The sequence below is a fragment of the Bactrocera neohumeralis genome, chromosome 2 (genome assembly GCF_024586455.1).
Source record: "Bactrocera neohumeralis isolate Rockhampton chromosome 2, APGP_CSIRO_Bneo_wtdbg2-racon-allhic-juicebox.fasta_v2, whole genome shotgun sequence".
In the NCBI taxonomy this organism is placed as follows: Eukaryota; Metazoa; Arthropoda; class Insecta; order Diptera; family Tephritidae; genus Bactrocera; species Bactrocera neohumeralis.
In genome coordinates this window covers 86,530,599-86,554,925 of record NC_065919.1, presented here as the reverse complement: position 1 = coordinate 86,554,925, position 24,327 = coordinate 86,530,599, and the positions used below count along the sequence as shown (strand labels likewise).

General features: G+C 34.8%; 1 protein-coding gene and 1 long non-coding RNA gene across 8 annotated transcripts in view; both read left to right on the top strand.

Moving 5' to 3' along the window:
- Window positions 1–24,327, top strand: part of LOC126758923 (protein held out wings) — a 122,604-nt gene that overhangs the window by 10,818 nt on the left and 87,459 nt on the right. The window lies entirely within an intron of this gene.
- LOC126758983 (uncharacterized) lies at window positions 21,601–23,615 on the top strand. Its single transcript, XR_007666933.1, has 2 exons — window positions 21,601–21,766; window positions 22,038–23,615. It is a non-coding gene; the product is annotated as an uncharacterized LOC126758983 (long non-coding RNA).

The window sequence follows — 24,327 nt, the reverse complement described above, 5'->3', positions numbered from 1 at the left end:
CGACTAATGTGTCGTGTAAGAACACTCGGACGAGCGCGGCGCTGCGATCGGAAATTTTCCTACATATGCAACAAAGTAAAAACGTCTTAGAAACGCTGTGGCGATTGCGAGTCAGAAATACACAGCTGAAACACACACACACATCAGCACCACATGTTTGTATGTATGTGCATGGCGACTGTTCGTATAAAAATATATACTCGTAAAAGTCTCAGCGCGCAGCTATAATCATATTTCTAGATTTCTACACCCACGCAAGCTTTTTCTAAAGACGACGACCCCCACCCTCCGCTGAGCAAATGTGTGCGCGACGCGAGTGGGAGAACGATATTCTAATTTCGAATGTGGCACATGCTTGTTCGAAATGCATTGCATGGCGACGAAAATGCCTGCCGAAAATAATTACAAACACTCACACACATACAGTTAGTTAAGCTCGATCAGAGGGAAAACACCAGGAAACTGTAGTTTTCCGTAATAAAAACATGAAATAATAAAAATATGAAAAGAAAACATTTTAAAACATACCGCACTGAAACTGAACCAAAAAAAAATACAAAGTAGCATTAAAAAATAAAACAACAAATGTGTGCAGCAAAGCACAGAAACAGCGTTCGCGCTGAGGTCACTTTTTTCGAAATTACGAAAATACCAACCAAATTGTGAGTGTTAACAAACGAAACGCCGAAGCGTCAAGTGAGCAGCGTGAAAACAAAGTCAGTAGCAGCAGCATACTGCGAAGCTGTAGATACGACGCGTTCGCTGGGCATGGGTGGTTGGGAAGTGAAGACGAGAGCAGCTAGCCAGTAGTTATTAGAACCTAATGCATGCACATTTAGATTCGCTAGCTGATATGTTCAATTGTTGTTTTTATAAGTTCTTCTTCCCCCGTTTTGAACTTTTTTCGCCGGTTTGGATGCTGCGGCTGCCGGCGTTTATCTTTACAGTTTTATTTTTATTGTTTTTATTTTCTTCTGATTTCACTAAAAAAAATTGTGCGCCACATGGTTGATCGGTGGGTCGGTCGTTCGTTTGGATAACAGCCGTATACGATCACGTACGAGATCGTAAAACTAATTTTCAACAACAACGTGCAGATGAAAACAACATGGCCATAAGCAAAGCGGTGTGTACGGTGTGTATGCCAATGGGTGTACTCGGCAAATTTTCGAAATTTTCATTTCCACCAAAAAAATGTGTTTATCTTAAAAATAGAATTCTTGTTTTTCTTATGTATGACATGGAGCGGTTTTGAAGTGTGCGAAGTGATTATGGGCTGCTGTGTACTCGTGATACAGGAAGGAGACTCCGTGGTACTGCATTTTGATTAAAGTTCTGGTCTCAACATTTTTTTTATACATATTTTGTTTTTTAAATTTTTTATTTTTAATATTTTTTTTAATACTTTTTTATATTTTTTTGGTATTTTGTTTTGTAATTTTATTTAATATTTGATTTTTTTATTTGTTTTTTTTTTTTTTTTTTTTTTAAATTGTTTTTTTTTTTTTTTTTTTTTTTTTTAAATTTTTTTATTTATTTAATTTTTATTTATTTTTTATATTTTTGTTGATATCAATTTTTAGAATTTTCTTATATAATTTTTTTTTTTGAATTTTTGATTTTTTTTTTTTTTTTTTTTTATTTTTTTTATATATTTTTTTTTTAAATATTTTTTTTTTAAATTTTTTTAATATTTTTTTTTTAATTTTGTTTATTAATTTTTTTTTTTAATATTTTTGATTTTGTTTTCTTCTTTTTTCTTTCTTTTTTTCTCTTGCTTGCAAACATTCGTACCAACGTTTGCTGACTGCATTAGCGTTTGCATTTTCGACTGAGATTTTGGGTCAGCGACAACGATACGGCATCGGCACCCACATGTGGATACATGAAAATAAATCAGCGGCGTGTAAAGCGAGAACGAGATTAATAAAAATCAGACATTTCAGTACTTTTCGTTGCCTTTGTGCACCGCCCATCCCTTTTCTTGTGCTCACACTAATTCAAAACAAGCACTGCTGCCCCGCCCCCTCTTCGCCTAAGTACAAATATTGTGTGTGTCACACTTCATTGGCGATCGGTTTAGAATTTAGTGCCCAAAAGAGCAATTGAAACTCGTAAAATATAAATAAAGCGCGCGACCGCCAACAGTGGAAGAATGAGCGAACGAACGAACGTACCATTTGTCTTGGCACTCGGCGCACATGACTAATTTCAGTGTGGAAGCGACGAAGCAACGACGATTGAACGCCAAGCCCCAACACAAATATGAATACACAAACATAACCAAATATACATACATATATATGTATGTATGTACTCTACAGTAGCTGATGAACAGTTGCACGGTAGCAACATGCCGCCGATGCGCCGTTGTTGTTGTGGTTAACATTCGTGGTGACGACGAATGGCGCTTAATGAAGCAACAAGCCAAAAATATGTTTGTACTCGTAATAAAAATAAAAGTGCGTACATCAAACTCATCATTTCTACCAACAGCATATGTCGATCAGTTCATCAGTTGCGATCGATCGCATTGACCAAACAAACCGCATTAACTTTAACTTATTGACAATTTGCGGCCAATACCACTCCTCCACTCATTCTGTTATGCGGCCATGGCTGGTGCATTTGCGGTAACTGCATAAATCATGCACACAATGCGAGAATTTGTAGCGATCGCGCTTCATCGATCGCCATAAGAAATGCTTCACACTACCGTTTTGCTTTTCACTAATTTAAATTTTAAATTCATTTCAGTCGAAAATTCGCTAGCATACGTTGCCTGCCGCCTGCTGGCCGCCGCTTAGTCAACAAGCCTTGTAATTGTTCGCCAACCGAGTGATCGCACAGCGATCGTGCATGCTTTTAGGCATTGCTGCTGCTGCTCTCTCTTTAGTACAAGCCGGCTCACAGCAGCTGCGTACGTGCGTGCCACTTGTGCAATGCTATTTTGCCCCAAGCCCCAAGTGATCGTTTATCGTTTCTGATCCGCAAACGATCGTTTGCCCACATACGCTTGATCGATTAAATGCCATTAAATTTTATGCGTAACATGAATTTAATGCCGTCTACCGCAAGTAGCCCATTCAATCGCAAGCACGTTTTTTTCATGTTTTTCAACACATACTACTCTACTCACTGCTGCGTACGGTTTTGGATTTTCTCTATTTTTGCATATGTCAAAAGCTTCACATTGTTCTCGTTTTGTGTCTGCTGTGTCATTGCTGTCGCTTCGATTATGACAGTGATTGCCAAGCATAGGGCAATATTCAAATTGGCGCTTGAGCTGAACGAGCGCGATAGCAGCAGTCATTGTCAATTTTCAATTTGTATAGTGGACAGCAAATAAAGCGAGCAAAAACAAACAAAAAAAGAAACAAACGCTGAAAGGGTCCACTTGGTGACCGAAAGCCGGTGGCAAGTCATTGGTTGGCTGGAGACATTGTGTTGACGCATTGTCGACAAATAAGGAGCACAAAAGCGATTTTACAATTGGAATTTGGAGAACTACTCAAGCGTGTGAGCAGCGTCAGAAAGCAAAAAATATGTTGTTTGATGATTGACAATATTAGACATATATGTATTGTTGATACTTGCCAGCTATGATTCAATACTGTGATGGTCTGAAACTTCATTTCTGGTTCTGCCAAAAGTGGAATAATGATCATGTCGTTGGATATATGATGGTTAGCATCAAAGTTCAGAGTTTATTTCAAGAAAAACCACAGAAACTTTAAATTAAATGGGGAATGTTTATTATTATTAGAAAGCACATTCTTTGGTATTTATTTTTCGAAGATTATCTCTTTCAATTGCCGCGGCTACGTCTGTCAGACGATCCATCCGTTGAGTCCACCTTTCGATGACTCGTTCGAGCATTTCGACTCGGGATGAAATGGTAGCACTTGAATCTCTTTAAGTTGCTCTTCGCTCCAAATGCGGCAATTTTGTTTGTTTACATACTCATTGAGCCAAAAATGGATCCTGTCGCTGAACAAAATTTGGCTCGAAAACGTTAGATCTTATTGGAACTTTTCAGGATCCAATAGAGCGAAGCGATGTCGCTTGTGAAGGTGGAGCGGTTTCAATTCTTGTACAAGCTGTATTTTGTGCGCTTTCAATTTAAGATCTCGACGTAAAATGCGCCAAGTCGTTCCATACGCCAGTCCGAATTGCTGCGAACGGCGCCGAGTGGACTCTCCACGGTCTTCTGGTACGCCCTCTGCTATAAAGTATATAATTTTTGTTTTCGGAATACGAATAACTGGATTCAGCGATTTTGGCTCAAACTAAATAAACCTATAACCCATAAAAATATTGTAGGTTAGTTTAAGTTTGCCTTAACAGACAGTGATCATAGGCGACCAAAGAGGATGTCATTCCAACGTCCACCTGCCACATCAACTTCATGAATTAATAGGATGGCGGCAGTCTTGGCATTAGTCTAACAGTCATTTCTGCTGGGTGTCTCCTAGGCATACTTAGGTGACAAAATGCTTTGCCACCAGCTCAGGCTTCAACCAATCCATATAATAGTGTTCAGCAAAGAGCTCTGTCGAGCTAAGTGTCCAAAAGTCCGTAGGAGTCGTAAGTCCATGAAGGCTGCAGGTCATTAAGCGCTACCCAAGATGCGCTGCGTGGTCGTTCCCAGGACAGTCGAACCTACGTAATCGAAACGGACTCGGATTTTTATCCGACCAAGGGCTATCAACTCGGCGGAAATTTGCCGCTACAACAATAACAACAGCAATATGCACCCGCGGAGTCGCATCTGCCTTACATCATGACTTTATCGGTGGCTTATATTAAGAGGGTATTCTACTCTAGAATTTTGAAAAATTCGATTTTTTTTCATATATTTGAAGTTTAGACCCTTAAGAACATATCCTCCAAAGGATTTTTAAAAATTAAAATTTTTTTAAGAGCTACAGTTACTTTAGTCACGCAGTACCTAGCCCGGTTCGGCCGGACTCACTTTTTTAATATATTATTTTTCACTGAAGTGTTTTTCGAAATATCAAGGCAGCTTTGCTCCGAGAAAATTTATTTCGGTATTAGGTACTTACATGATCTTCTGAGCACGCGCTTTCAATTCAACAAGTTCTAGCTTTATTTGAAGCAGTTGCTGCGGTTTCACAAAATGTCCTGTCTACGTTTTGCCTTACTATAGTTACAGAAGCATTGCGACCTTTGTAATACCGACTCACCCATGTCCACTGCTTACCATATTCGACGTCTCTACCCTCCGCCGCCGCTCATTTCTCGACAACAATTAGTTGAACAAATTTATTTACAAATTGTTGCATTATTTTCGCTGTCACTTTTATTGAATGCCCGCAACAACAATAAACAAATGCGCAGAGTAGCTCAGTCTGGCGTTGCTGATCTATACAAACGCTCTGTTTGTTGTTGTTGATGATCGTAATGATGGCTTTTCCAACTGACAATGACGCTGATCGTTCATGACGTTGACATTACACACACACTACTACATCCATATATTTAATTGGCTTATTTATGTATTCATTATCATTGCTTTAATTTCCATTTAACCCGATCGCTTGCATGATTTTGTTTATTTATTTGCCGTCGCTCATTCCAGCGAGCGTTGTATTGATAATTTGAAATTTTCACTGCTTCACTTACCGACTTTTAATTAAATTTTCCACATTTTGCCGCAAATCAAATAATTGTATTTCTATCGATCGGGCCGCAATTGTGCCGCCGCTTGTTGCCAATTAATGCCGTCGGTTTTCCATTACCGCGGCACTCAATGCATGCCTTTTGTTTTGCGCCTGTCTGTGTATCCGATATGTTAAGTGTTTGATGTTTCGGTGTGTGTGTGTGTGAGTGTGTCCGTTATCGCTTGTGTGCCATATGGAGCGCATACGATCGCACAAATGGTTGCCGATCACTTTGCGGTTCACTGCTCATGCGCGATTTATCGCCTAAGGAGGGGCTGATTTTGTGGGCCGTTTGGGTCTGGCAGTTGCGCTTAAGCCAACGCAATTTATGGTGTCCTAATGTAGGCTGTAAAGGCTCCATTACTGCTGAAGAATTTATTTATTTGCTCACTTTTAAGCGCATCTGTTGTCTGTCATGCTTTGGCGATTTCTGCTTTGGCACAAACACATATTTTTAGTACGTAATTGCGCTTCCTCCAAGCGCAGCAGCAGCGCAGTTACGTCATGGCGCTGATCTAAGCTAAAGAATTTGATACTCTCCAGCTACCTCAAGTGACAATTGCGCCAGCGCTGCTGCAACGGCGGTGCGTGGTGCGCGGGGGGCTGTGTGGCGTGTATCGCTGCTGGTGTGGGGTAGGGGGCGCGTTTCATTAGCTTGTGGCGCGTGTTCGTGTAATTAAAATATTTTCAACTTTTCATTGTTCGCCGAATAAAGCGCGCTGACGCTTGCTGAGCTTGTTGTAGTTTAAGTGACGCGCATAAAAACGAAACTCGTACGTGCTATTGGCATATTTGTGTGTATATGTGTGTGTGTACTCCAACACATGTGACAGAATACCACGAAATCAAATGTTTTCAGGTTATGTGCGGATTTTTGTTAAACTCCACTGCGCCTGCTTACTGCACAGCAACAACAAAGCGTTGCATTTGTAAAGCCATCTGTTGTTGCACGCTTTGCTGCGCTGATCTTCGTTTGCATTTGGTGTCCATAGTCCACCCTTGCAAGTCTCATTTTCATGCGCCGTCTCCCCCACCCCTCCACAGCCCACATAACGGCGGTACAAGTTCTTAAATTGCATTAAATGTAAGTGATCATCATTTGTCTATGTATTGTCTATGTGTGGGTGCTGCTGCATCACTATGTGGCACCCTCCGCCGCCACACACTCTCCACCGCCACACACTCTCCGCCTGCTTTTTAGCTACAATAATGTTGCTTGTTTCGGCATTCGACTTTCCAAGTAGCCCAACGCGCGCTATTTATTATTGTTGTTTTACGAGAAGTCTTGCAACTTGAGTGGCAGCTGAAGTTGAAGTATTCATTATCCTCATATTTCCACGCGTCCAATTGCAGCGCTCACACACATACACGCACGTAGTTTCGCCTGCATGCCGCCATATTGCGCACGCGCAGTACGCACGCTCAGCGCTCGCTCATTGAAGTAGTTCCCATTCAATTTAATTTCTTATCTGAATTGTTCATTTCAACCCTGCAGCCATAATGCGTGGTGGAGTTAATGCGCGACTTCTTTATTTATTTCGTTTTTGTTGTTGTGCCGCTATCACAATTGCCACATACTATTGTTGCTGTTGTTTTTGTGCCATTAAATGTTTTAAAGTTAAATTGTTAATCGATATGAATGCCTGTTTAATTGATCCCTGCAATAATTGGTTTCGAGTGCGCGCTCTTTAGAGTTCGCCTGTCTTTTTTATGCGTGAAGCAGGCAATGGCGGGCATAATAAATCTACTTTTGGAGTTAGTGCTTGCGTGAAATATGGGTTCATTTGCCTTTATATGCTTTCGCATTAATAGATATCCGCATAGTTTCCCTATAACGGCGCTTCAATGCGGTCGGAAATATTCTCATTTTTATCAATGAAGTTAAAATCACAATTCAATTAGAAAAAATCAATTTAAAAGGCCTCAGTGTTGAGCTGCCAGCTGAAATTATGAGTATATGCATATAATTTGTTTAAAAATTGTAATATCACGTTTGGCACAAATTTAAGCAGCTTTCCTCGTTTGACGAATCTGCTACTAACTCATTGTTAACACTATTCCATCTGATCAAATTTGACCCGGACTGACGTTTATTTTAAAATAATTCTTTAATTTCTTGCCTGATCTCATAAAAGCATGCCAACTTACACTTTCTTCGGTGTCTTCACTGAATTATTATTTTTTGGTTTTTTATGAGGCTCGGCCGGAATGGCCTTTGGTGTCTTCAGTGAATTCTGTTTTTTTTTTTTTTTTTTTTTTTTTTGAGGCTTGGCTAGGATAGTCTTCTGTGTCATCAAGTTATTGTTATTTTTTGTTATTGTTTCTGTTATTGTTTTGAGTTTTGGCGTCATTCGCTAGATTGTTGTACGGTTTCCATGCCATATTCATAAAATCACGTTTCGTCTCCAGCAATTAAGCCTCTACTCGACTTCCGTATTGCAAAAGATTCAGGCCTTCTGCTACAAATCTGTCATTAACTTTATACCCAACATTAACCAAAATGTGTTGAGCTGATCCGCCAGAGATATTGAGATCATCTGCTAGCCTTCTGCTGCCAACGTCATAATTTTCAAGCACTGTTTCTATAAATTGTTCGATGTTATCGTAATGACAGATGTTGATGCACGACTCGCATGAGGCAAGTTTTCGAGGACTTCACGATCTCACTGCATACTTTGTCCCACTCAAATACTTATGTTTGTGATAAAGAAGACACCTCAAAACACCTCTGCAACATTTTCAACAATCAGCAAACTTGTTAAATTTTTTTCGATATTGGCGATTTTAACGCTAGACAAGCTTTTCGCGTCGTCAACCACACTCTAGTTGACACTTGGAGATCAGACTTCACATGAATGTAGAGAAAAGGTTGTTTTAATAAAGGAAATTCACGCTCACAGTTTAAATAGACTAGTCCGGGTCAAATTTGATCACACTGAAAAATTGGAAACCATGTATTTAAGGTGGTATCAATATAGGAAATCCACGATAGCATTTTATGTAGACCAGACCGGGTCAAATTTGATCAGACGGAACCTCTAAACTGGAAACCATATATTTTATGAAGTTGTTAGGAATACGTTCGTTTTCCGAAAGAATATATCGATATGCGTCGTAGACTTTTTTAATGAAACTTTTTTATTATACTAAAAGATTATGATATCACTTTATTATACAAGTATTTTCCCAATGTGTTCAAGTTTGAATATTATATTTGGAAAATGGTCTCTGAAAATATTTTTAAACGTTTCGTCTCTTAATTCGTTTTTAATTGCAACAACTAATTCTGTGATTTATTTGAGTTTCATTTCGTAATTACTTCATCCATAATCATTGAGACTCAAGAAACCGGTTTGGGACATGGAACTGCAAATTCCAGAACACCTGATTCTAGATTGCCCAGCAATTTGTAGAAGCAGGCTCAAAGCTCCTCGATCCATCTACGTGGACAGGAATCGCATCACCTCCATCGTGCCCAGCAAGCTACTGGAATTGTTGGGAGTGCTAGTGTGATATAGGAGAGAGAACAATAGACAATAGGTCGCAGTGCAAAACCTCAATTTAATTTCTACCTATTTCTATGGGGCTGGCAGATCGAAAAGACTGCAGGAAATGCCTAAAGCAGGGCACTAGGGAAACAATGGAGCATCTGACAGGCGGGGATACTGGCCACTATACTATCGAGAAAATGGAGCATCTCTTGTGCATTTGTCCCGCATTGACAAGACTACGCTATAAACATCTGGGGTCCCAACAGGTTGATACACTGGAGGAGGTATCGATAGTGAGGCGCAGAATCTGTTAAAACTCGCATCAAGCACAGGCATCCTAAACGATAACTCTCTTGGACTTAGCAAGTGAACTCCATCTGGTATCGTAAAGGACCAAACTGGTCTACGTGTGGCTTATTGGCCTACCAGATTAACCTAACCTAACCTATCTATTTCTATAATCGTTGGTTTAGTTGATCATATTTCCATAATACTTTTAGATAAGGGTTGATTTTTCGATGTCAACAGCAATCGTGATTTTTCTAATTTTTTACACATATGACTTTTTCGTCACTAAATTGTCGTGAGAATTGTTTAAGCCACTTTATTAAAACCTTTTTTGTGCAATAAATATTTGTGAAACGATTTTTTTTATCTAATGGTTTTTTTTATGTGGAATAATTTGTATACAAACATTCCGACTGTATTTGTGGAATCTGGAATCATTAAAAACTTCAGCGCTAGAGAACAGAAAACACCAGGCACGTTTCCAAGTCGACACGAACCAAATGCGGCAAAGTGTTGACATCAGCAGGAGCTCTAAGGAATCCGCAAGAACATACGGCAAGCGGTGCATATACTACCTACAAACATATGTATGTATGCACGTGTATGGGCATAAAAAAACAACGGAAAAATAATCGCAAATGTGTACGAAGCGTTAAATTGCCGAAAAATATCTTAAAATAATAAAAAAAAGAGCGAGTCGAAAGAAACATTAATAGCCAAGACATGCGGTGTGGTGTTCTTCTGTGCGCTTGTCGGCAAAGCACGATGAACGTGTTGTTGCTATAAAAATACAGCCAGCATTGAAATGCCAAGGAAATGTGTGCTATTCTCCACCGGCTCATATACATACAAATGAGCGTATAATCGCGCGCGCATAGAAATGAAAATAGACGCACAATATAAGCAAGTTCGGAAGAGGGGCAGCGCGCGGATAAAACATGAATGCGTCACTCGCGCGAGCAGAAATTGAATTAAAGAATATGCTTTTGCTTGCGATCATACAAACATATGTACATTTAGGTGTTTAGATGAGTAAGAATTCAATTTCCTCACAAAATAGTGAGATTTGTTTACGAGCGCGCTCGGCAACCGGCAACTGACTAATTTGTTTGAATGTCTGTCAACAGCGCGTCCGCCTCTTTCACCGTTCGCCGCAGGAAGATGCACAGCGCGATAACGCGCACACACGAGTACGTGCGGATTGACAAAAGCCTCCGCATCGGCTGCAGAAGCACGCCCGCCGACAGCCTGGCTGAACGCTATTCGACGCGTTCGTGTACTACAATGAACCCGCTTTGACTTTTCGGTAATCTGAAGCTGGCATCTATGTTTCTTTCTCAACTCTAATGTCGAACAAATGCACAATGCCATAATTGTACTCTGGCACTTGAAAACATATGCGGCGTGCACGCAGGTCCGTAAGTGCGCCTTGCTTGCTGGCGATGTTTTTTAGACCTTTTGACTAAATCTAAATTGTTTTGTCCACACCAAGTGCTCCCATTCATGGTGCTGCGCACAAACAATCAATGTAATGTTTCCACACTTGCAAATTGCTGGCGTCCGAACGTTCGTGCCAAACACACAAACACAACGATGGGCGGCCGAACGCATTGCTGCAGTAGGCGCGCGCAGTTTGGGCAACGATATGACTAACTAGTTCCAGCAGTGAACCAAAAAGCGAAAAGCGCAGCGCAATGGCAGTGCGGTGGTGGCGGCGGCGGCGTTCGACTCCTACATGGCGTTCTCGTGTGGCAACTAGTTCCAATTCTGCGTGCCGCCTGCTCGGCTCAAGTGTTGCATGATCGCGCACCAATAACCGGCTGCCCACAGTCGCTTTTGCTTTTTTGTTGCATTCAACGCGTTTTTCAAGCCAACACACACACACACATGCAAATATTGACACATTTCTCGTTATACTGTTATGTATGTACGCATGTCTGCTTTTGTCGATCGTCGATCGTCTATAAAATGAAATTTGTAAAATTTGCGCTTTTGTTGCTGGCTGGCTGGCTTGTTGTTGTACGCGGCACACAGACCTGCCACCCGTTTTAGTTTTGCGCTATTTTGACAAATACGTCTGCCGTCCATGTGTTGGCTTTGATGGCATTCAACTATTTTGATGAGAAGATTTTGGTATCGCATAGAATTCTTTTGGAAACTCAATTGCTTGGCGTTGTAATTTCGTTTTTTAATATCAGATGTCAAAATACGTGTGTGTGTTTGCAACGATATTGGCGTCGTCGATGTCGCCATGCACCGGTTATACTGCTTGTGGTCGTGTGGTTTTGGTACACAAGTCTTGCCATATGTGTTTCATTTACCAGCTCTGAGCTGTGTGTGTTGTTGCCGCGTTCAGTTGGAAAATTTTGTATTTACTGTGACTTACTGTCGATATTCTGTGTGAAGAAAATCAATTTTATTAAAATTATCATCGTATTTAAGCTTATTTTGTATGATAAGGTATAAAACAATCACTGCAAAGTGTTTTATCGCATTTGACACAAAAAGTAAGAGGTTTTTTTTACAACCTAGTCTTTGGCCACGCCTCTGTTTGTCCCTCTTCATCATGTAGTGACCTAAATTATAAAATTGACCAGTTTTAAAAATTCATATTAAAATAATACTTTTAATAGCGAGAGAAAAATTATAATAGGAAAATAGTACATGAATATAAATTTCTACAGAAATAATTAAAATAAACGGTCAGTTATGAAAAAAAAAATATTTTTATTCCTATAAAAATGTGGGTTAATGTCACGTTTGGAAGCTGCTTTCTTCGATTTATGAACCCGCTTCTAACACATTATTAAACTATCCCGTCTGATCAAATTTGACCCGGACTAACGTGCTCATTTTCGCGTATTTTTTAAATGATTCTTTACTATCGCCTTCAAAATGGGCTCCTGATCTAACAAAAGCATCCCAACTTACACTTTTTATTATGAGACTTGGCTGAGATAGCCTTCGTTGTCTTCAGTTAATCCCGTTTTTTGTTTTAGCGTCATTCGCTAGATTGTTCGACGGTTTCGACGCATTTAATCACTTTTTAATTATGATAATTTTTGCTCGGCTTTTTTGAAGACATGTAATTTTGTGTAAACTTCTTGTTGGTTTTCGAACAACGTACTTTTTCCATTACTAACTTTTAGGGAACCTAAAATATCTCGTTTATTTCAATAAAAATTATTTCCAAATTTACAAATATTTCAAATTAGTTCCAGTGATCCGTGTATTGCGAATCTCAAAAATAAAAACTATGTACCATACTGGTGCATCTAGGCTCTTCTCCACCTGGTCTTTCCAACGGAATGGAGGTTTGCCTTCCTCTTCCTCTGCTTCCCCTCTTGTGTCAACTTTTCGAACAAAATCGTATGTTTTTTGGACTTCGAATGTCAGTTAGTGATCAAATAACGCTTTCTAGAAGCTGCATCATCATCACAACGTTGTCTAAATTGTATATGAAAGTATATTATATATGTGGAAACCTTGAAAATCGACATTTTCAACTGCTTGCTGCGTCACAACGTCTGATAATTGATCAAGCAACCATCTTTCAACCCCAAACAATAGCTACCTTTGCCACCACATACTTATAATTTAATTTACTTTAGCTTTTTCGTTTGGCTTTCCGACTCCTGGCCCGCAGGCGAGACTACCTTGCCATATAGTCTATATTTAAAGCTACTTCAATTTAAAAATTCTCATTTGTATACACAAAAACACACTGCGCTCATAGCAATATACACAAATGCAATATAAATTCAGCACTCAGAGGTCATAACCTCAACGAATGCTGCTTAGTTGTGGTTTCATTGCTGGTGGAGGGAGGGTACCGTGTCATGCTTGGCTCAGCGCCGCTAGTCTCATCAAGTCGCAACAATACAAAAGTGTCTCTTTGTTATGTTAATTTTAGGGGTTGCTCAGGTTCGCTACTCGTCCTCCTGCTTCGCCCAGCGATTGTTGGACGCACGGCGATCTAATGATCTTGTTGCAGTGGAGTCGGTAGCGTTTGGCTAATTTATTTGTCGCGGCATTATTCTGCTGTTTGATACGCGTACTCAACGGGAAGTAAATATTTTCTTATTATACACACAATGAACCTGTTGAAAGTGACTTTATCTGCCATGTGTTTGCGCAGCGTGTGGCGTAAGTATGCAGAGGCATATCCATACATATTTCTTTATACATATGCATGTGTATGTGTGTGCGTATTTATAGCGATGACTTTGTACTATAAATCGTAAGCGTATGAACTTCCTTCTTAGCATGGATACATTTGTTGTTTTTATTTCGCATATACATAAGTATGTAAGTATGTGAGTAGATAGTGGTATAACAGCGAGATAAGCCACTATTTACATATTTGAGAAATGAAGAATTTTTGCTTGATAATAATGCCTTTGTGTGTGTGTTATAACAACTAAGAAACAGTTGTGAAATCTTCAAAATTATGCCTCTTGAGTTTCGTATCAAAATAAATATTCCTCATTTTATAAGCGGTTTGAAGTCCTCTGGAATGGTCTCTAGCCTTCTTAAGGACATTTTGAGAGCCATTTCTTACTTTTTATTTAGTTGTTTTAAGTTTTATTAAGTTTGTCACGATGTTTGTAACACCCAGAAAGAAGCGTCGGAGACCCTATAAAGTATATAACCATGTCCGTCTGTCTGTCAGTCCGTCCGTCTGTATATATACGAACTAGTCCCTCAGTTTTTAAGATATCCTTTTGAAATTTTTCAAACGTAATTTTCTCTTCAAGAGCTGCTCATTTGTCGGAACGGCCGATATCGGACCACTAAACATATAGCTGCCATATAAACTGAACGATCGGAATCAAGTTCTTGTATGGAAAACTTTCACATTTGACAATGTATCTTCACCAAATTTGGTATAGATTATTTTCTAAGGCAACAATGTAATTATTTTCTATAGGCAACAATGTAATCGGAATCTATGGAAACTTTCAAAAATGTATCTTTTTGGTATAGATTATTTTCTAAGGCAACAATGTAATCTCTGAAAAAATTTTTCAGATCGGATTACTATAGCATATAGCTTCCATACAAACTGAACACATAGTTACTAAAAGAAATGCACCTGTGAAGGATATATTAGCTTCGGTGCAGCCGAAGTTAACGTTTTTTCTTGTTATTTTTGGAGTGATTTATTTTACAGTATAATTATAATTTCCTCCGCATACACTCGCAACCCGCACGCACACATTCGCCTGCTGCAGCACAGGGCCAGTTGGTCAAAAAGCCTTTGCTTGATTTCTCTTAAATTTTTGTCATTATTTTGTTGAGTTTCTTGATTTGTTTGCAGGGAATCATTTTGTGTAATGGCCAGTTGTTTATATTAAACTGCCACTGCCGCTTGCAAGAAGTGTAAGTGCGGGGGCTGACAATGCGCACACAGTGTGGTCACCACACTTGGCTGGTCAGGCGTCAAGCGCAGACGTTTCGACCAAATAAGTAGAAAGAGAAAGTTGTCCCAACCATTTTGGGCGTGTACCAATGTGCCCGCTGCAGAAATGCAGTAACAAAAACCATTATATAAATAACAAAAAACGAAGTCAGTTTGCCATAGTTGAGCGTGGACTTACGGCAAGAAGAAAAATTACAAAAATGTTAACTTTGGTTGCATCGAATATATAATAACCGATCAGTTTGTATGGCTGCTTTATGCTCTAGTGATGAGATAACGGCGGTTCCGACAAGTAAGCAGCTACTTTGAAAGAAAAGGATTTTTGCAAAATTTCAAATCGGTCAGAACTCAAAACCTAAGGAGCTAGTTCCCCTATATACAGACAGACAGATGGATGTGGTCAAATCAACTTTGTCACACTGATCCTTTATATCTAGGTTTTATACAGTCTCCGACGTTTCTTTCTTTCCACAAATCTCGTGGCATCCTCTAACCCTCTTTCAATGACATCCATTGTTAGGAGTTTTTACCAACTTCGAAGCGCTTGAAAAGTCCCCCAGCAAAGCCAAGTAAATTGTGTGGTCGTCGTAAACTTGAAAATGTCAATTTGACATTCACTTTCAATGGTATAAATATGCATATTTTTAGCTTAAAAGTAGAACGCAGTTCGGAGTTTGCGTGGTCGAAGAAAGGAACTTGAAATTGACGCGTAAAAAAGTGAGCGTTGAAATAATTCGTGGGTTTTCCGGTTACAGACGAAAACTAGACAAATACTTATTTTGTACACATAAAACTATAATGATATATTTAAAGAGCCTACGCAAATAGTTGGGTTCTGCAATTTATTGTCAAGACAAAAAACTGAAATTGACATTGGTAAAGCGACAACGAATCAGACACTTGGTGACCACGACTTGAAAGCAAGTGTACCGACGATTGTCGAGGCAAAACAAATGAGTTGCGTTGCGCATTGCGTGTGCTGAAATGGGTGTAGTTGAGTAATGAATGTCGTAGGCCGACACAAAAACAAAAATTACAAAAAAATAACTGAAAAGACAAAAACTTTAAAATTAAAGCTCACTTGCGCAGCGCTAAGAAAGATAAGTGACAGGTTTGTCTACGAACATGGCTTGAGTGTCACACAGCCGAAGGCTAAGACGAAAATGTTGCGTCACTGGAATGGAATGACACAAATAAATATATATCTTGAAGATATGTTTTTCATTTTAAATAAAATACCAAAAATGTAAAAAAAATTAAAAAAAAATATATATTTATAAAAATTAAAAAAGATTGTATATTTATTAAAAATAAAAATTAATCAAAACAAAAGAAAAAAGTAAGAAAATAAATAATTAAAAAAATAACCAAAAATATTTTAAATGAATTTACTTTTCAAAAAATAATTATAACTAAAAACAGATACAAAAAATAAAAAAAGAATAATATAACAAATATTAAAAATATATAACAGGTACTTACATATGTATATACAAAATAATAACAAATATGGTATATAATGTAAGATGAGAAAATAAATTAAAAAAAAAATTTATAAAAATTAATAAAAGCAAAAATAAAATTAAATTAGAAAAAAAAATTATAAAACACAATTAATATAAAATATTTAAAAAATAATCAAAATGTATACAAAAAAAAAACTAAAATAATACTAAAGCTAGCGTGAAGGGAAATTTAAAAAAAATATGTACTATATATTAAAATAATATTTAAATAATTAGTAATATAGAAAAAAATTATAAATTGAAAAATATATAAATAGAAATTGCTAATTAAAAATTAAAATTAATAAAACAAAATTATCATAAAAAATTTAAAAAATAATAAAAATGTATGTAAAAAATACTAGAATAATACTAAAATCTAAAGTGAGAAGGAAATTTAAAAAATATATAAAAATAATATTTACATAATTAGTAAAATTAAAAAAAAAAAAAAATAATAAAAAGAAAATAAAAAAAAATAATATAATAAAAAAATTGCTATTAAAAAACTAAAATTGATATATAGAAATGTTTAAAAATAAAAAAAAATGTCTGCAAAAAATACTAGAATAATAATAAAAGGAAAAAAATATTAAAATTATAACCAAACATAAATATAATAAGAAATAAATTAAAAAAAAAATTATAATAAAAAAAATAAAATAATAATAATAAAAAAATAAAATAAAATAAAAATAATAATATTTTTTTATATTAAAAAATGCACTAGTCTGTTTTTTGACTCACAATGTACTTTATAGTATTATTTATATAAGTAAGTAGGTGGACACACATCCGATTTATTGTATTAAATGTCTGGCATTTGACAATTGCTGCAGCAGCTGTTGCTCAACTGCTTAATAAGTAGGCAACACTCAAAGTCATCACTATTATTATACAAGATTATCTTTTATTGCTGCCGAGTGGGTTGCGTTTAAAGGCGCGCGCTGAAGCACTTCTGCTGCAAATACACACGTATATTATATATACATATGTATGTATGTATATATAAAAATTTTTCATATTTTCGTACTAACAAATTGCTGCACTTGAACGCAATAGAAACTTGTCTTGCCTAAGCTACCCACTGGCGCACCATTTTTATTTTCACTACTTCTTACAATGCTACATAAATATATAGTATGTATGGATATATACATACGATTGTAAGTATGTTTTTTTGTGTACGACAAAGCGCTGCATTAAAGCAATTGGAGTTATTCCATCGGCAAGCCATTTGTATGCAACACTGTGCTGGCGTGTGGAGGTCCCAACCTACGCTTTGCCTTTGTGTGTGTGTCTATGAGTGTGCTGTGAATCTGCCAAGTCCGACTGTCGTCGCATATAAATATGCATAATTAAAAATGTAATAAAAGTAAAACAAATAAATATAAATAATAAACGTAAAAAATATGAACAATGCCTGCGTATTTCCGTGACAATGGAAAGTAAATTCATACATACACACATATACACGCATAAATATATAATTTAAGAAAAGTAGTTCAAAACAATGTCTCATCGTTAAAGCGTGCATGTAAATATATGTATATGTGTATAAAGTCTTATTAAAGCTCCAAAAAATGGCACACGCACTCACCCGGCGGCTCAACCGCACTCAATCACGAAAAGTAGCAACCGTGAGCACTTTTGTTTTCGTGGATTTATGTCATAATTCTGCGGGACGCATATGAGGTCTATATAAGTGGAGGGGCGGCGTTTGTTTATATAAGGCACGCAGCCGCTTTTGGTAACAAATTTACGTACACAACAACAAATAATATATATTAGCTGCATAAATTAAGCAAAAGAGCTTAAGTTTTCCTTTGTAAAATTTATTTATAGAAATATTTTCTTGTACTCTACTGCGTATGATTTATTTTTTCCTTTGTTGTGTCTAGCAAATGGAAATTTCCCAATCTATTTTGGTGAATAAATGAAGCACACGAAGTTCATTGGAACTTTAAGTCGCTCAAAACCAATAATAATTTGGTTTTTAACAAGAAACTATGGTATTGTGGCAATAAACACTGAAACATGGGGTGAAAGGGCAACTGTGTTCTCCGACAACTGTTCCCAAACAAAAAATGTGAATTTTATTTCTTCTTCTATTGTAAAATATAAATAAAAGTAATGAATGTAAATAAAATGAAAATTATTAAAAAAAAAATAAAAATATTACAAATATAAAATAATAATAAAAAATAATAAAAAATACAATGAAATTAATAAAAAAAATCAATGTCAATAAAAAATAAAAAAAATTACAAAATAAAAAGTAATAAAAAGTTAAATAAAAGAGTTAAAAACGAAAATATACATATCAAAAAATTAAAAAAAAATTAAAAAGAATTGAAATAAAATAAACAACATTAAAAATATGTTACATATAAATAAAAAAAATAAATATTCAACAAAGTAAAAAATAAAAAGAATAAGGATAAGACCGAATCAAGGCGAAAAATATTAAAATTATAAAAAATAAATTAATTTATGAAATAAAATATAAAAATATGTACATATGTATGTATGTATGTACATACATATGTATTACAAAAAATTAAAAAAAACTGAAAGAAAAAAATTAAATAATATAATAATAATAAATGAAAAATGAAATATGAAATATATGTATGTATGTATAACAAAATATTAAAAAGACTAAAAATAAAATAAAACAACATTAAAAAGTTTTAGTACAAAATAAATAAATAAAAAAGTGAAAATAAAAAAAGTAAAAATAAAAATAAAAGATAAAAATAATAAGAATAAAAGAGAATCCTGACAAAAAAATTATTATTTATAAAAAATAAATTAATTAATGAAATAAAATTAATAAAATAAAAAAATATGCATTAAAAAATATACATATGTATGTATATGTATATAATAAAAAAAATGAAAAAATATAAAAAATTAAATAATATAAAAATAATAAATACATAAAACAGAAAACTATGTGAAAGACATTAAAAAGAAATAAAACAACATTAAAAAATGTTAAATATAAATAAATAAAAAAAAATTAAAAAGGTAAAAATAAAAATAAAAAAGAATAACTATAAAAAATAAATTAATTAATGACACAATATTTTTAACTTCACACTTGTTAAAAAAAAAAAATTAATTTTTATAATTAGAATACAATAAATATACTCAATTTGAAGCTAATCAAACAAACCAAACCAAATTTACTAACACTTATTACCTATGCATTTTTGCATTTATACGATTTATCGTATACTATAACCATTTTAAAATTCAATAAACATACTTTAAATATGAAACAGCAAGCTAATTTTTTCCCTTTCTTTCTCTTTCTTTACAGGTGAGTGTTCTTATCTTAGCGATAAATGCAGGCGAACGAGTAACAACAAGACCAACAACGCCTGTGTCAATAATAAACAACCAAAGAAATCACCTGTCAATGTCATAAGCACATAGATAAGGCGATCAAGAGTTGATAACGTCATAAGTGTATACACGTATAGTATTTCTGTAGTTGTGTGTGGCTGTGCCTGCAATCGCATTTCGCCGATTGGTTCGATTTTTTTGCCGCTCATGCGTATGTACATCCGTTTATTTGTATTTGTAATCAGGCTGTTAGTGGGTGTTTACGAAACAGGTGGCATCACTTACTTACGACGCACCTGAGCGATTGTTCAGCACCCGATGCTGCGCCGATTGACTGACAGCCACTTGTCACACAAGTGGAGATTTATGAGTATTTGCTTGCTTCCCTACTTGTTGGCTGAGTGCCGGCACTTGGAAGCTTAATCACACTCAGTACTTAGCCCGACCGCCCTAATGGTAGAGGAACTGCGAAATTATGCGAATATTACCGCTAAGTTCATTATAATACGTTTTACAGTTATTATTTTCACATTTGCCTTGATTGCCTGTTAATTTGTGTTGACGCAATGCGCTTTAATATTTCATTACAAATGGGTTTAATCTCACTTATTTCAAAGTAGTCGTTCCACTTTTCCTAACAATAACATTTGCAGATTTATTAACCTTCCAATTGCTGGAACATTCATTGCCAGTTGTAACTTCTATGGTACGGAATCAAGTATTATGTTCTTTAAACCGTTAAATCGTCTCAGATTTGTTTGCAGATACGAATATGTTTAAAAAACAACAATTATCAGCATCATAATTATTTTTATAAACTTTATGTGGAGGTACATCTACAACTGCATACAAATGTATGTTAATATGTTAATATATAGAAATATTCCGTACAAATTCCTAGAGGCCCTCGCACGTAAATTTGTTTGCTCACTTTGTTAGCGTTATCCGCCAGCGTTGCATTTTCGCACATTTGCATTTCAATGCATTTTTGATTTATTAACAATGGGTGCGGCTTCCTTTTATAGGCAGTTGTGTGCAATTAGAAAACGGAATTATATGCGAGGCAAAAAATATCTTAGAGAAACACCGTAGGTGACATGGTAGACAAAGAAACTCCACACAGTGTTGCAATTAGCGAAATTTCATGAGTTGCTATACATATACAAAGTCTTTGTAAGGCAAATATTTAAATGCATACTAGTTGACTTAGAGAGCTGTTCAGGCAGCTCTTCATGACATTTGGTTCTTCTTTAAAGGGTTACATGGGTTTCGTCGTACAAAAAACGGTCTATTTTGAATATTTTTTATTAAAAAAAAATAAATAATTAAATTTTTTTGTAAAGATGCACAATTCATAAATAAATTTTTTGGAATTTTCAAGGGATAATGTAATCGCCTAAGAAATGTGATTTTTGGAATTTTTTTTAAAGAAAACCACTGCTTGAAATATTTTAAAATGTGAAGGATATATTTACATTTGCATGTGTAGTGAATATACTCAAAAAATGCATAAAAATAAAATTAAATTTTTAACGAGTCATTCGCTGTTTCCCAAATTACTACACAAAGTAAATCTATAAGGCATTGCCTATAAAATAATCTACGATTCTTATAATAATTTAAATATAATTTTAACGACATAAAAAAATACAAAAAAAATGTTTTAAAAATATCAAAATTTTATAATAATTTAAAAAAAAAATAAAAAATAATTTAAAAAAAATTAAAAAAAAATAAAAAAAAATAAAAAAAAAAAAAAATAAAAAAGAAAAAAAAAAAAAAAAAAAAAAAAAAAAAATAAAAAAAATATAAAAAAAGAAAAAAATTGAATAATATAATAAAAATAGAAAATAAAAGTAAAAATAAATAGTAATAATAAAATAAAAGTAAATAAAAAATTGTTAAAAATTATATAATTTTTGGCCCTCCGAACTTCCATTTTCCACACAATCGAAGAACTGTAATGTCATTGTACAGAGAAATACATACATATATTCAAAATAAGCAAAAAATATCAAAACGGTAATATGATCTGTTTTTGAGTTAGCACTACTGCCAATTTGAAAATCTTATTTTCAGAAAAACGCGTTTAAAGATAAACTGATTGAACTAAGAGGCTACACTTTAGAAAACTGTAACTCAAAAAATATTAGAAATATTCTTCTGAAATTTTGGTATGTTACTTTTAAAGATATATACATATGTATTATCAAAATATAAAAAAACAAAAAATATAAATTTTTTTCGAATATTCACACTAGATGCGCCCTTTAAAAATCAGCTATATAGATAGCTTGTACTTAGTTGTCGCTAAAATGACGTCACTAAAGTTATTTTGCTGAGCTAACGCTAAGATGACATCACAATTTTCGTATTATAATTTTTCAAAAATATTGTTTTTTACAAAGGTGAACGAAAATAATTAGAAATTATAAAATCATCAAATTGAAAAAAAATAAAAATATATTTTCTTTTGATGTTTGCCGTCTTCACAGTTTTTATTTGGCACAATTTATAGTATTTTATATACATTTATATTATATTTCTGCCTCAGTGTGAAAATGCATTGTGTGGTTATTTCGATCCTTAAAAAGCACCAAATTGTATTAAGACAAATCACTGCAATTCAAAGCCCAATGAACCAAAATTAAACATGCACACATGCACACACACCTAATTACTTAATCAAACGCTAATTATGACAATTGATTATAATTTCGCCAGTTTTTAATAGCATGCTGGATGAATGGCACTTAATGAGGCCCCAACTCGCCTCAAATTCGCCTCATTTTGCGATTTTTTCCTAAGGCAATTAAACGCCATTTAATTGTGCAAAGACAAGGTCGGTCCTAAGCAATCAGCTGCGTATTTAAAGTGGAACGCGGCTTCCGAAAATCCGCAAACATAATAAGCCGATTAATAACACGACCGAAACGAGCGGCGTGGAGTTCACAGTCAAGTGGCTCTCGGCTGAGAAACAAGTGCAATTCAGCGGCGTGCGAATGCGTGCGCACAACTCAACCTACATCACATACATACATACATATTTAGTTGTGTTTGTATAAGTGCAAGTGATATGATATATTGTGTGCGCCTGCAGTCAGCGCCCGACCACAATCCAGTTCAACCGCAAATTTTCAACAGCTTTTTTTCTGAAAGCAACAAGCAAACGCCCAGCGCTGCGTGCAATTAAATGTGGAATTCGCATAAAATAAAAAAAAAAATAATAATAATATAGCAAACATACGTACAACAGCTGTTGCTAAAATTTATGTCATTTGCTATTGTTGTTGTGGTTGCTAGACCAGCACAAACCGCCGCGCATGCCAGTTGCTATTTCCGCGCTGGCATTTGCGTAAGTGTGTGTATGTGTGTGTAGGTTGTGTCTCCCTCCGGCTGCATTTATTTACACTGTTTTATGATCGTTTCTTGTCGGTCTATGAAGTCGGAATATAAAGTAACTAATTCGCTGTCAATATCACTGCAATTTATGACTTAGAAGCAAATCACATTAGCAAATATAAATATTAAGCGAGACGAAAGCGCTGCTCCCTCGAGCGAACGTGCGAAAATAGCTAATAATATTTAAGTTCGAATTCCCAAATCCCCGAAAACGGTTGAGTCAGAGCGATACAAATGTTAATACATACATATGTATCTGCATACATATATACAAATTTGCGTGTGTTTGTTTTTGCTGTTTCATAGACAGGTTGACATTGTATGTACATATACATATGTATGTATGTATGTGTGTAATTTAAGTTAATTTGCAGTACAAAGAAACGGTTCCTGTCATTAAAGATTTGTAGAAGTGAGTTTGAGTGGCTGGACTTCGTATACTATACATACATACCTACATCCGGCAAATGAAAGCAAAACCAATAAACGTGTATTTAAGTACACACTAGGTATACATGTTCTCATCTCAGCAGCTGACAGTTTTATCTAATTTAAATATATATTTATTTCATGTAAGTAAATATTTTTGCATGTGCATATACGATATGCAATAGGATGGGTCAAAAAATCGAAAATGTTTACAATTTTGAAAATATGTTCTTAGAAATCGCTTAGAAAGTCTCTTCAGGTATTTCCCGATTGACTTCAGCAGATAAGATATCCATCGTCAAACGTCATTAAAAAAAAGTAAAAAAAATAAAATTAAATTAAAGAAAAAATTAAAAAAAATTTAAAAAAATTAAAATAAAATTAAAGAAAAAATTTTTTAAATTAAAAAAAATTTAAAAAAATTAAAAAAATAAAAAAAATAAAAAAAAAAAAAAAAAAAAAAAGTTAAAAAAAAGTTAAAAAAATTAAAAAAATTAAAAAATGTAAAAAAATTTAAAAAAAAATTCAAAAAAGATTTAAAAGAAAATTAAAAAAAAAATTTAAAGAAAATTAAAAAAAAATTTAAAGGAAATTAAAAAAGTTTAAAGGAAATTAAAAAATAAAAGAAAATTAAAAAAACTAAAAAAAAATTAAAAGAAAATTAAAAATCAATTTAACAAGAGACCAATTTGTAGAGTAGTAAACTTCCTACAAACTATTAGTTTTGCAATTTAAAATGATTTTTTCACTCA